Source organism: Crocodylus porosus, unplaced genomic scaffold (assembly GCF_001723895.1).
Source record: "Crocodylus porosus isolate Cpor-Errol unplaced genomic scaffold, CroPor_comp1, whole genome shotgun sequence".
Lineage (NCBI taxonomy): Eukaryota > Metazoa > Chordata > Crocodylia > Crocodylidae > Crocodylus > Crocodylus porosus.
Genome location: NW_017728906.1, coordinates 120837285 through 120848718, shown reverse-complemented (window position 1 = coordinate 120848718; position 11434 = coordinate 120837285).

The following is an 11434-nucleotide window of genomic DNA, read 5'->3' as shown; positions in this document are numbered from 1 at the left end:
ATTTAAGAGAAATTCAAAGAAAGTTCTCTGTTTAGATGCAGAGAACACAAAAGCATATAGTTTTTCCTGCGTAATATATTCATACACAAAGATCAACTCAGTCTTTAGCTTTATTTTATAATAAAGAAGCAAATGTATCAAGTAACGGATTTCCTTCATTTTTCATCTCTGCCTTATGTTGGGATACCATTGGACATGTAATGAATTCAGGCTACCTTCTACTTAAGTTTCCCATTTCTCTCAATTCAGAAAAAGACTCTGAGAGGGGTAAAAGAAGTTAAGATCTAATTTAACATTTAAAAAAGAATATTTAACATTTAAAAGTTAAGCTTTCTTGAATGTATTTCTCTCTAATGGAGTACATTGGTAAGCAGGGGAAGAGATATAAAAGTTAAAAACAAACAAACAAAGATGTTCCCTTGAGCATTATAACAGACCCCCCTTCCCCGCTCCCAACCCCTCCGGCCACCTTTGCATTAATTAGTTACAGTAGGTGTCACTAATGCACAGTAAGCATTACTAAATAACCACACAGTAAGCGTCACTAAATTTTGGATAGGCATCCGGCTGGGGTCATTTAACCCCAGCACTCTTTCCTGCCTAGACAGCGGGTCATACTCAATGATCTGTTGAGGTCCTGTCTGACCCTAGCATTTATGAATCACATACCAGCACTACTGTCCAGTAACTCTAGTTATTGCACATTCAGTTAGTACTTCATTAAAGAAGTACTAAACTAAATGTGCAGTAATTAGGGCACATTAACAAATGTGTAGACACACCTAGTAATTTTTATTTCTTTTTATAGGAGAACTTGATATGCAATCATCACTTTTGCTCCTGCAGCATATGTCATCTTTGATTTTGTTACTTTGAGATGTTCCATTGTTTAAAGCAGTGACATGAACTTTTAAATTATATGAACTTTCTAATGATCTGTGTCTATCCCTAGTTCAAACAGAAACTTTGTAAGAAAACTATTGTGGAAGAAAACAGATACTGTAACCAGGGCTGTCCCTAGGTGGGTGCAAATCACAGCAACCACTTGGGCCCAGCACTTTGGGGGGCCCTGCAGACAGTGCTGCAGAGGCCCCACCTGCTTCTGCGGGCAGTTGCTTTGCCCCTACCCTCCCATAGCCGACGCTTCTGCCAGCTTCTGCAGGAGGTCGCCAGCCTCACCCCCTGGCCCTGCACAGGCTAATATGCCTCGGGCCTTGCACACCCACACCTAAAGATGGCTCCGACTAAGTTTCATAGAGAAATCATTTCAGTTTTACAATGAAAGTTACTAGTAATATTAAAATGGTTAAAATAATACTTTAAAATGCAATTCTTGATAAGATGCCTGTGGTCTTATTAAAAAATCTTTGTGAGGCCTTAGATAAAATATGAAAGAGTTTTTTGGTCATCCATATGAAAAATGTAATAGATATAATAGTTCATCCATATGAAAAACAACATAACTCGCTGTTATGGTGACTGGAAATTAACAGTCATAGGTAAATTCTGTATGCAGATAGGATGCTGAGTAAAAAAAAAAGTTATAATTATACTACAATGATTTCTTGTGTAAGTAGCTAATGTGTTTATTATTAACTATTAATTAAGAAGTTAAGTTTCTGAGTAATATCCATAAGAAAATTAGGGAACTAAATCCTTAGGTGCCTTAATAGGCTAGGGGTAAAAATTACACATAAAATGGTATAAGAGATGGGAAACGGGTTCAAATCTGTAACACAGAAGAAGTTCAATACACATAAACTATTTTAAAAACAGCTGAGATCAATTTAGAGATATACCTGAATGGATGTAGTCTCAGACTTAACTGATTTTAGGTAAATAGGTTTACTGAACTTCTCTTCCAGTTCCTCTCCAGATTTAAGCTAACTCACAGTCCCCCAGCATCCCACAATGCAGTGCACTCCCCCTGAAACCCTCCCCTCCTCCCAGAGTGAATGGGCTAGTCTTGGCCCAAGTTGTCTGCTCCAGCCCAAAGGGAAGCACACCCTAGCACATACCCAGCTTCTGGCCTAGGCCACTGTAGGCATGTGGCTGAATTTCTTTAATCAAATGTGAATGTCTGTTCACTTGTTTATTGATTCAATCTGCATAGTTTAGACTAATCTTAAAGGATTGAATTGATTCAGTCTTGGGTTTTTTGATTGTTTATACTTAGCCATAGATATTTACTACAGCTAAGGAAGGGATCACAATTTGTACTGGAATGTGTTCTGCTGTCTATAGACCTTTCTATAACTTAGAGTTTCTCAGCTATCCTCTAAAACATGTTCCATTCTATCTTGAAATTTAGGTTACAAACTGAAAATTTCCAGGGTGCTGTTTAGTGTGTGGCTTTTCAGATTCTAATATGAGTAGATTAGATGGATGTCTGCAGACGAGTCAATCCAAAGATATTCAAACTATACAAAAAGTAAAATCCATTGAGAAAGATCACTCCATGTTTCTTGCCATATAAAGCTGGTTCCACTAAAATAAACCTATGCCCCACTTTATCATTTTATCTTTCAGCACTTGTCTTTGTATTTCAAAAACAGTTTGTTCTATATTTATATTTTGAGTATATTAAATGGAGCAGAAGGGAAAGCAAAAAAGAAAAATAGCTCAAATTGTATCAGGGTATTATTATTATTTGTATTACAATAGTACACGGATGCCTCAGGCCCTTAGTGCTAGATGATGAGAAAATATAACAAAGACAGGCTGTGCCACAAACAACCAAGTATGAAAATAAAACAGGATGGAGATTCTCTGTCTGGATTCATAAACACTATCAAATATTCCAGTTTGCATGTCTGTAGGAAGACCTCTGCAATACTTTCATCACCAAAGGGAAAAAATATAAACACTATCCTATTTATTCACACTTTTTAAATTGACTATAGTGTGAAAGGAGGACTACTAGTGTAGGACAGTAGGCATGTCTACCCATGCATTAATGTGCTTTTCCTAATGCTCATTAAATGTAGTACCTGCAATGTGAGGGACTAAATAAATATGCATTAGGCTGCCCTAATGTGCAGTACCAAAAACACACAGTTTTTAATGACACAATGCACAGTATCCTACTTTTCTGAACAGTAATGTAATTGCACATTTTTTACATGATGCTTTAATGCACAGTAAAATAGGCTACTGTGCATGAAAGCACACACACAGACACACTGAGTTTGTCATAATTTGAGATCATAAATACTTTGCCCCACTCATACCAGAACATCTGTCCTGTTCTGGATGTCTCTTTGACATTTTACAATAGCATTGTTCCTGGAAAAGGGAGATACCTGATAAATTATCTACTATAAAACATTTTTCAGTGTAATGATTTGTGCAATTATCTGTGCAATGCAACCACCATTGTAGAGATTGTTGCACTGTCTTTTTCTGCCCATGGTATAAGAATTGAAGAAGAGTGAAATCACTTGATAGATCGGTATCTATTGTTCTACAATTTGGAATGTCACTGTTGTTGAAAGAGGAATAGTTATATCTGTCATATAATCAGGGATCCTGACTTTCTCTGATAAAAATAATCCCTAATTTTTGGTTTAAGAAAAGGACCCTAATATCCAATTTTTCATTATTAAAATGAAGCAACACTAATGGTGCTGTTTTATTTTAATAATGAAAAAAATAGGATTTTAGATTACTTTTTTTAAACTGAAAATTGGGATTTTTTTTTTTTTTTTTTAAGGGAAAACTAGGATCCCTGGTCATAATTAAAAACAAAATGGTAAGTGAATTTTCACTGATACATAGGCAAATATAATAACATTTTCTCCATTTTGGTGAAGATTTCAGTAAATGGAAATTACTAAGGCACTTTGAGATCAATGGGAAATTGGGCACCTTTGTGGTTGTAGTCCTAAAATTGTATTTTATACTATAAAATACCAATTGTATTTTATATTAATACATGACATTAGGAGGCTCCTGAAGCATATGACTTTTTGTTTGTTTGTTCTATGTAGATGACTATTTCCATTTCCATCACAGTTTTTAGTGCTGTAATACTTTGCAAAGAAACATTTCTTTCTTTCTACAGATTGTACATGCAGCTCAGCAGGACACGTCAGTGGTATCTAGCCAAGTATTTCTAGACTGCAGTTTATAAAGAAGAGCTTCAAGGCTGATGTATTTTGCATGCACCAGAATCTAAAACTGATGGTAGAAGCTCCTGCTTGTGCAATGTGTGGAACATCTTTGTGGCTGTTTTCCACTGACCGTTACTTGCCTGAATGTCTGGCACAATTATTGTTTATGGTGCAATTAACCTGTTAATTGCACAATAAATGTAACACAGAATCATAAAGAAGTAGGGCTGGAAAGGATTTCCAGAGATCATCCAACTCCCTGCCTGAGACAGGTTCCTCCCAAACCAAAACATCCAATAAAAGTCCATAATCTAAACTCTTGTAAAACTACCATCATCTCTGACACAACCCATGACATAAAACCTTAAACTGCTACAAGTAGGGCAAGGAATCATGGCAGCCAACATCCTATAACAGTTGCTGATACATGCTCAAGTGATCCAATGTAAAGGGCCACCCCGCCCCTAGGCTAGAGACAGACATTACATATAAACTACTTGAAGTGATCATAAACTGGTTTAAACATGTAACAAAACATAAGTTCAGTGCACATAAACCAGTTTCAAAATGGCTGAAACTGGTTTAAGATAAACCTGGTTGGATATAGTATCAGACTTAACTCATTTGGGTCAAACTAGTTTATGTAATGTCTGTTCCAGGCCCCTTCCTGGCCTAAGTTAAACCAGAGTCTCCCAGCATCCCAAAAGCTGAGCAGCTGTGGGCTGTGCTGTCTGCTCCAGAAAACAGGGTTGCCTCTGCCCCTCTGTTGCCTAGCCAGAGCTCCAGTGGAGACTGCAGGCACAATAGGGTCTGCCTTGCTTCCCACCTCCCTCACTGCTTGCTGCTCAAGCAGGGATTCCACCCTCCCATCTCCTACAGCACAAACCCCAGCCATGTGGTATGCTAGCAAATCCTGAGACAGCTCTTTGTGTGTGTGTGTACATTTGTGAGTGCCTGTGTGTGTGTGCACCCCAATTTCACTGGGACAGACAGAACAGTAGCCACTTAGGGCTTTTTGGAGTTAAACAACAGGTCAGTTGGTAATGTCTCTCCCTTTCTTCCTTGGAAAAAGCTTTTTAAGAAGAGCCTGAAATAATGACAGAGGCTTTTGTTTTCTTGATGGGCTGATAAATGCTGTGTTAGCCTCCTGCTGGCTCCTTCACCTGTTGGGTTTGCAGAAGGTATGAAGAAGCAGGGTGAGGATGATTGAAAAGCTTAGTATCATCAACAGATGCATGCACTGCACACCCCACCTTTGCCTCAGAGTGCTAGCCAGGGGCTGGGGCCTGGCAACACTCCTGCCCCTTGAGCAGCAAGTGGGGAAAAGCCTGCAACAGTGTAGGTGGAGTGGGGGTTTAAACCCCTCTCTAATCAGAAGTCCTACCAAGGCCTAGCCATGCCCCCTTAACTCAGTACTCTGCAAGGGAAGAGAGGGCTGCCCTAGCACCCCCTGCCTTCTAGCCTGAGCCACTGCAGGCATGTGCCTGAATTCTTCAGTCCAGGGAGAATGTCTGTGCAGTTGCAAACTGGTTCAACCTAGACACATTAGACTAACCTGCAAAGATTGAATCAATTCAGACTCAGGCTTTTTGAATGTCTGCCCCTAGCCCTACAGTCTGTACCAATCTGACAAGTTAAAACTCTTTCTTGATCTCAAATATGGTGATCAGCAGGGATCCTGGTTTTCTCTGATTAAAAAAAAAATCCCAATTTTTGGCTTAAAAAAATTAACCCAAAATCCACATTTTTCCATGATTATATATGATTTTATACATCTATAAATAATCCAAAAATTGGGGACTTTTTTTTTTAATCAGAGAAAACCAGGATCCCTTCTGATCAGTTGGACCCTGAGTGGAGGGGCAAGACCCTCTAGCAAGGAACTTCCTCCTTTAAGTCTCATTTACTAGGGGGGATAGCATTTGGGAAATATATTAATTTTTAGGGGGTTCCACTGTCACTGCTGAGAGTATCATTCTTTTACTGAAAAAGTGTCTTTGAGCAGTGTTTTCTGATGATTTACTTAACCTTTACTGGAGCAGTGTTCCAGAACTGAATCCACTCAATAAGAATACTTTCTATTATATTTTCATACACAACATTCTGATGAATCTATCTTCATAGCCCTATAGAGCTGATTCTTACATAAAAAGTTTGTGTTTTGATGTAGTTGGAAATTGATTATTTAATTTATTTGAAGATTAGCACTATGATTTTAAACTATAAACAAGTGACTGAGAGTCAGTGGAGGGATTATGTCACAAGCCAAATATTGTCACAATAACAAAAAACATATAAATAACAGTATATAACAGGTAGAAATCAACTTAAATCAGAAGGCAGGAAACACAGAAACTGATAAGTGAAGCCAAGTTTTTCAGGAACATTCTATGACAGACAAAACTAAGAATAATCATTTAAATATATTAGGGTCAAATCCTAAGTGTGATTAAGAAATATTACAAGATAGACATATTAAACTGGATAGTGGCAGAAATAGTCAATAAATGTTGAAAGTCCCTGTTCTGTATTTGAAAGAACAGGACAAAAAGCAGGGTAATATACTCATACTACATTCATACTACATGAGAATGACAAAAATACTACTGATAACTAAAATTAAAATCTGGTATGCGAGTATATCTATCTATCTATCTATAGATATAGATATATATCAGCATACCTGTATAACATGTTGCCCTGAGGGGTCAGGCCAACACTCAGGATCTCAATATTGCACTGTTAGACAGGAGGGTGTGGTGTACAAGTGCACATATACAAGCACACAAATCAATCAGGTGGATACACACACTCAATTAAGTGCATACACACACATGCTACCAGCTCAGGCACATACACATCCAAACCAGCCTAGGCACATGCATACCTATCACCAATTCAAGCACATACACTATATACCCCAAAAGTTAGACACAGATTACTAATTCATATGTCATGCACATAATGCCATATATATATAGACACACACACTAGCAACTCAGATGCACACAAATTCAAAATAACCAGTCTAGGTTCATGCACACCTATCACCAGTTTAAGCCCAAATTTAGACAGAATCAGTTACCAACACCTGCACATCCAATACACATGCATGGATTACTAATTCATATACCACACACACACAATGATATTTATATATGTGCATTCACCAATTCACACACGTCACCCACCTACGCATGGTGAGTTCCTAAATTGGTGCTGTGATGTGTGTGTATGTATGTGCTTGGTGCACTTGGGATACCAGGAGAAAGGTTAAGGTAAGAAAGTAGAAGTGTAGGGAGTGAAAGTCACCAGGACTGGGGTTAGAACTGGTAGACTAGAGGGGCCTGGGCTGAAGAACTGAGGCTGGGGGGTAAATTTAGGTTAGTTAATTAAAAGACAATGCCCAAAGTCTACAGAACAGGGGAGCGATGCTGGCACAGAGGCTGAGACTAGAGCCAGAGCTACAGGGGAGCTGAAAAGGTAGGTGGGGAGAGGGAGAATGGGACTAAGGGAAAGTGTGGGTGTTAAAGAGGGGCTCTGGGTGTGGGGAGCCAGAGGATGACTCCAGGGCAGCTAGAGAAGTTGCAAGGAGCAGCAGTAGGTGCTTGAAGCTGGAGAAAGGCTCCAGCTGCTGGATAAAACTGCAGGACAGCCACAAGGAGCTGGAAAGTTGCAGAGGGGGGTGACTACAGAAGGTGCAGGGGAAGCCTAAAAACAGAGAGACAGATAGCAGAAAATCACAGGAAAAGTGGCAGGAGGGACTGAAAGGTAACAGGGCAGTGGAAAAGCAAAGAAAGGCAGTAGAAAATCACAGGGAAAAGGCAGCAGACAGCACGGGAGGCTGAAAGGCAGCAGGGAAAGCATGAAAGCAAGAAGAAGATGAGAGGTGCCAGAAAAGGGGAGACAGAATTAGGAGGCTATTGGGAAACTAGCAAAGAGGGATGGGGGCTGGAGCTGAGAGAGAGAGAGAACGAGGCTGGAATTTAAGATAGGGAATGGACTGGGTTTCAGTAAAACATGTCCCAACTCGGGTTTGCAAATGACAGTGGTTTTATTGAACAGGGGAGACAGTGACACGATGTCTTATTGGTTCCATTGCGCGCGCACGCACGCACACACACACACACACACACACACACACACACACACTGGCAGCAGGGGTTAAAGAGCCTTAGTGCAGGGGCTGAAGTCCACTGAAGTCCAGGTGGAGAGAGAGTACAACAGTAACAATCAATACAAACCTAATAATTATACAATATACAACAGTGGATATCCAAAACCAAAAAAATTGCTACCAAAATAAAATGTTAAAGCTTATCCTAAGTTTGAGCTTACTTATACTTATCTATGGGGAATAGTGAGGGAGAGAAAAAGTCAGAAATGGTTGGGGAGGGGGAGGGAATGCATTTTAAAATAAATTTTTAAAAAATTGTGGGTTTTGCTACAAACATACATCAAGCCGTCCATAGAGAGTCGACTGATAAAATTGTAGTCTATTTGTCTGTATTATTAATACTAGAATTTTAGAACAGTCACAAAAATTTCTCATGGTATGCAAATATTTCTGAAGAGAAAACAGGATGGCTGACAAGCCTCAGTTAGTTAGTCAGCCAGTAATTCTAGGCAAAATAATGAAAAAAAAATTTGGAGTTCAAGTACTTTAATAAAGGATTACAGGATACAATGCCAGTCAAGATAGTCTGTGAAAAATAGGTCAGATAAACCTGCTTTTATTCCCTGATAGCATTACAAGTAGGAACAATAAACTGAACAATATTGGTACAATATTGTATCAATACGAATCCTATTTCCCCTTTATGGGCCTAAGCACTACTTATGTTCTAAATATGGGGGCATAAGTGCCATTTTCAGCACTTGCATGGACTTTAGATTCTATTTACACTTGTTAATCATGCTTTTACTTTTCACCATATTCAGAAGGCTCCTCGAAGGGCATAGAGTTTCTGTGATGGAATAGTATCACCCAGATAGGCAAAGAGCTTCATGTAATTTATGTAGAGTAAGAGAATACAGCTGAGAAGGAGAGTTTTCAGGTTTAGTCCACAGTCTAGTATCTACGGCCCCACACACATATGGGGGGGCTTGATTCTGTGTGTCAGCTTTTCAACAAAGCGCTAAAATGGCCCATAGTAACCCTATTAGTTCTAGCTGATAGGCCTGTGTGAATAGGGAACTATTCATTTCAGATTCAGATTCAGCCACTTTGGATGCCAGGGACTCAATCTGGATATCTGAATTGTTTTTCCGATTCAGTTTGGCCAATTGCTTTGGAAGATTCGGAGCCAATTCAGGGATTTGGCCATAGAGTATAATAGGGAATCAATGAAATATCTATAACTTTGTTGTCTTTTTGATGATTCAGATGAGACTTGCAGGGATGGTAGCCTCTGCTGAGAGCATGAAATGTGCCAAGTTTCAAGATGATAGGTGCATTGTTTCTGGGAAACTGCACCTTAAATTCCTGAAAGCAAAACTCATGTCACATCTGTGTTAATCCTTGCTCATTAACTTGTTATCCTTGCTAGCTACTGTGTATGGAGCTGGTCCCTGAGTGAATCATGATTGATTGGTAACCTAGTAGCTAGTGAGGATAATGAGTTAATGAGAAAGGAGTAACACCTAGGAAACCACAGACTAAAGATAGGAAAGAATCAATACACAGCCAGGAAATGCTTCTGCCCGAAGACAGAGACAGTCAGTTGCAGCTCCAAATTGATTCAGAAAGCCTAAAGCTTCCAGCAATTCAATCTGGATTCATAGATTCAGCCTCTGAATCATACAAATTATCTCCAGATCTGAACTGTGATCCGAAGCTTTGCACACCCCTCCTAGTTGATACACTACATGGGTGCATCCAGATGAGTGCAGATATGCAGTATGTGGCACTGCAAACACATTTGCAGTGCCACATACCACACAGTCCAATGATCTGCACACTGCAAAGATGAACTGCCCAAGTGTGCACTGCACCGGGTTTTTATTTTTCTGCAGGTTTTTTTTTAACAGCTGGATATCCAAGAGTTACAAAAAATAATAAAGTGGGGAAAAAAATGGTGCAACACATGCTTGGCCAGTGCATGCTGCTAAAAGCAGAGCCGGACCATCCACAGCCATGCTGCAGCTGCTGGCCAAGCTCTGCACACCAGAATCACCATGGCTGCATTCCCAGAAGGCCCCCAGAACCAAATGTCCATGCACATTTGGATGTACCCCATGAGCTTTTGCAAAGGTACAGTCCAACAGAAAGTAAATGGTAGGATAGACTAGAAATAAAAATGCAAAATGACAATTTCCTCCTGGAGCCAGAAGAATATATAATATGGTTAATTCTGTTTATCTGAGGTCCAGCTAAGATCCTAGGAAATGGACTTTGCATACTTATGCTGTTAAACAGTACAAGAACTATGCAAGCCTCAAAACAGAGCTTAAACTACACTGGAATAGACATTTTTTTGCCCTGCTACATTGGAGTGAATTTAACTTTTTTTGAAGTTTGTAGAAATGACAAAAGTCTCATATGTGAACTATATTCCATTAAAAAAATGCAAGTCCTATCATTTAAATTTGTCCTTACTAATTTAAATTTGACAATATTCATACCTTTGACCAGGGGTGCTCAACCCCTGGCCTGTGGGCCAGATGAGGCCTTCTGAGTTATGTCATCCAGCCCATGTGGCTCCCAAAAGGTCTGAAAATTTGGCAGCAGGGGAGAAGTGGCAATGTTAATTACTGTTCTCCTGCTACCAATTTTCAGACCTGTGAGAAGCCCCATAGCCTGGTTTACATGACCCTGAATGAAGCTGGATCTAGTAGGTGAGTGGATGGATTGAGGATTGGGTGATGTGAAGCCAAACCAGGCTGGCACAGATTCAGATTGGAGCAATGGATGTCTGGATCTGGGTAACCTGGAGGTGGACCCATAAACTGACTCTGTGCAGGAGCTGGCCTGAGAAATGACTCCATACCACTCAGCCAGCCCACAGTGCGGGAAGGCTAGGTGCCACTGCCTGGTAGAGTTCTTTAACTTGCAAGCTAAAATAAGTCTTATTGGGCTAAGAGACATAGTTTAGCTGACCTCTCTACCCTTAAACATGTATCATAGAATTGTATTCCTGTTTTTACTGGATCTGTTCTCTTGACTTAAATGATGCATTTCACTACTTATGACCAGGGATCCTGGTTTTCTCTGATAAAAAAAATTCCCAATTTTTGGATTAAAAAAAACCCAACAACCTCAAAATCCACATTTTTCCATGGTTAAAATGAAATGCCACTAGGTGAGTGTGCAAACACACATG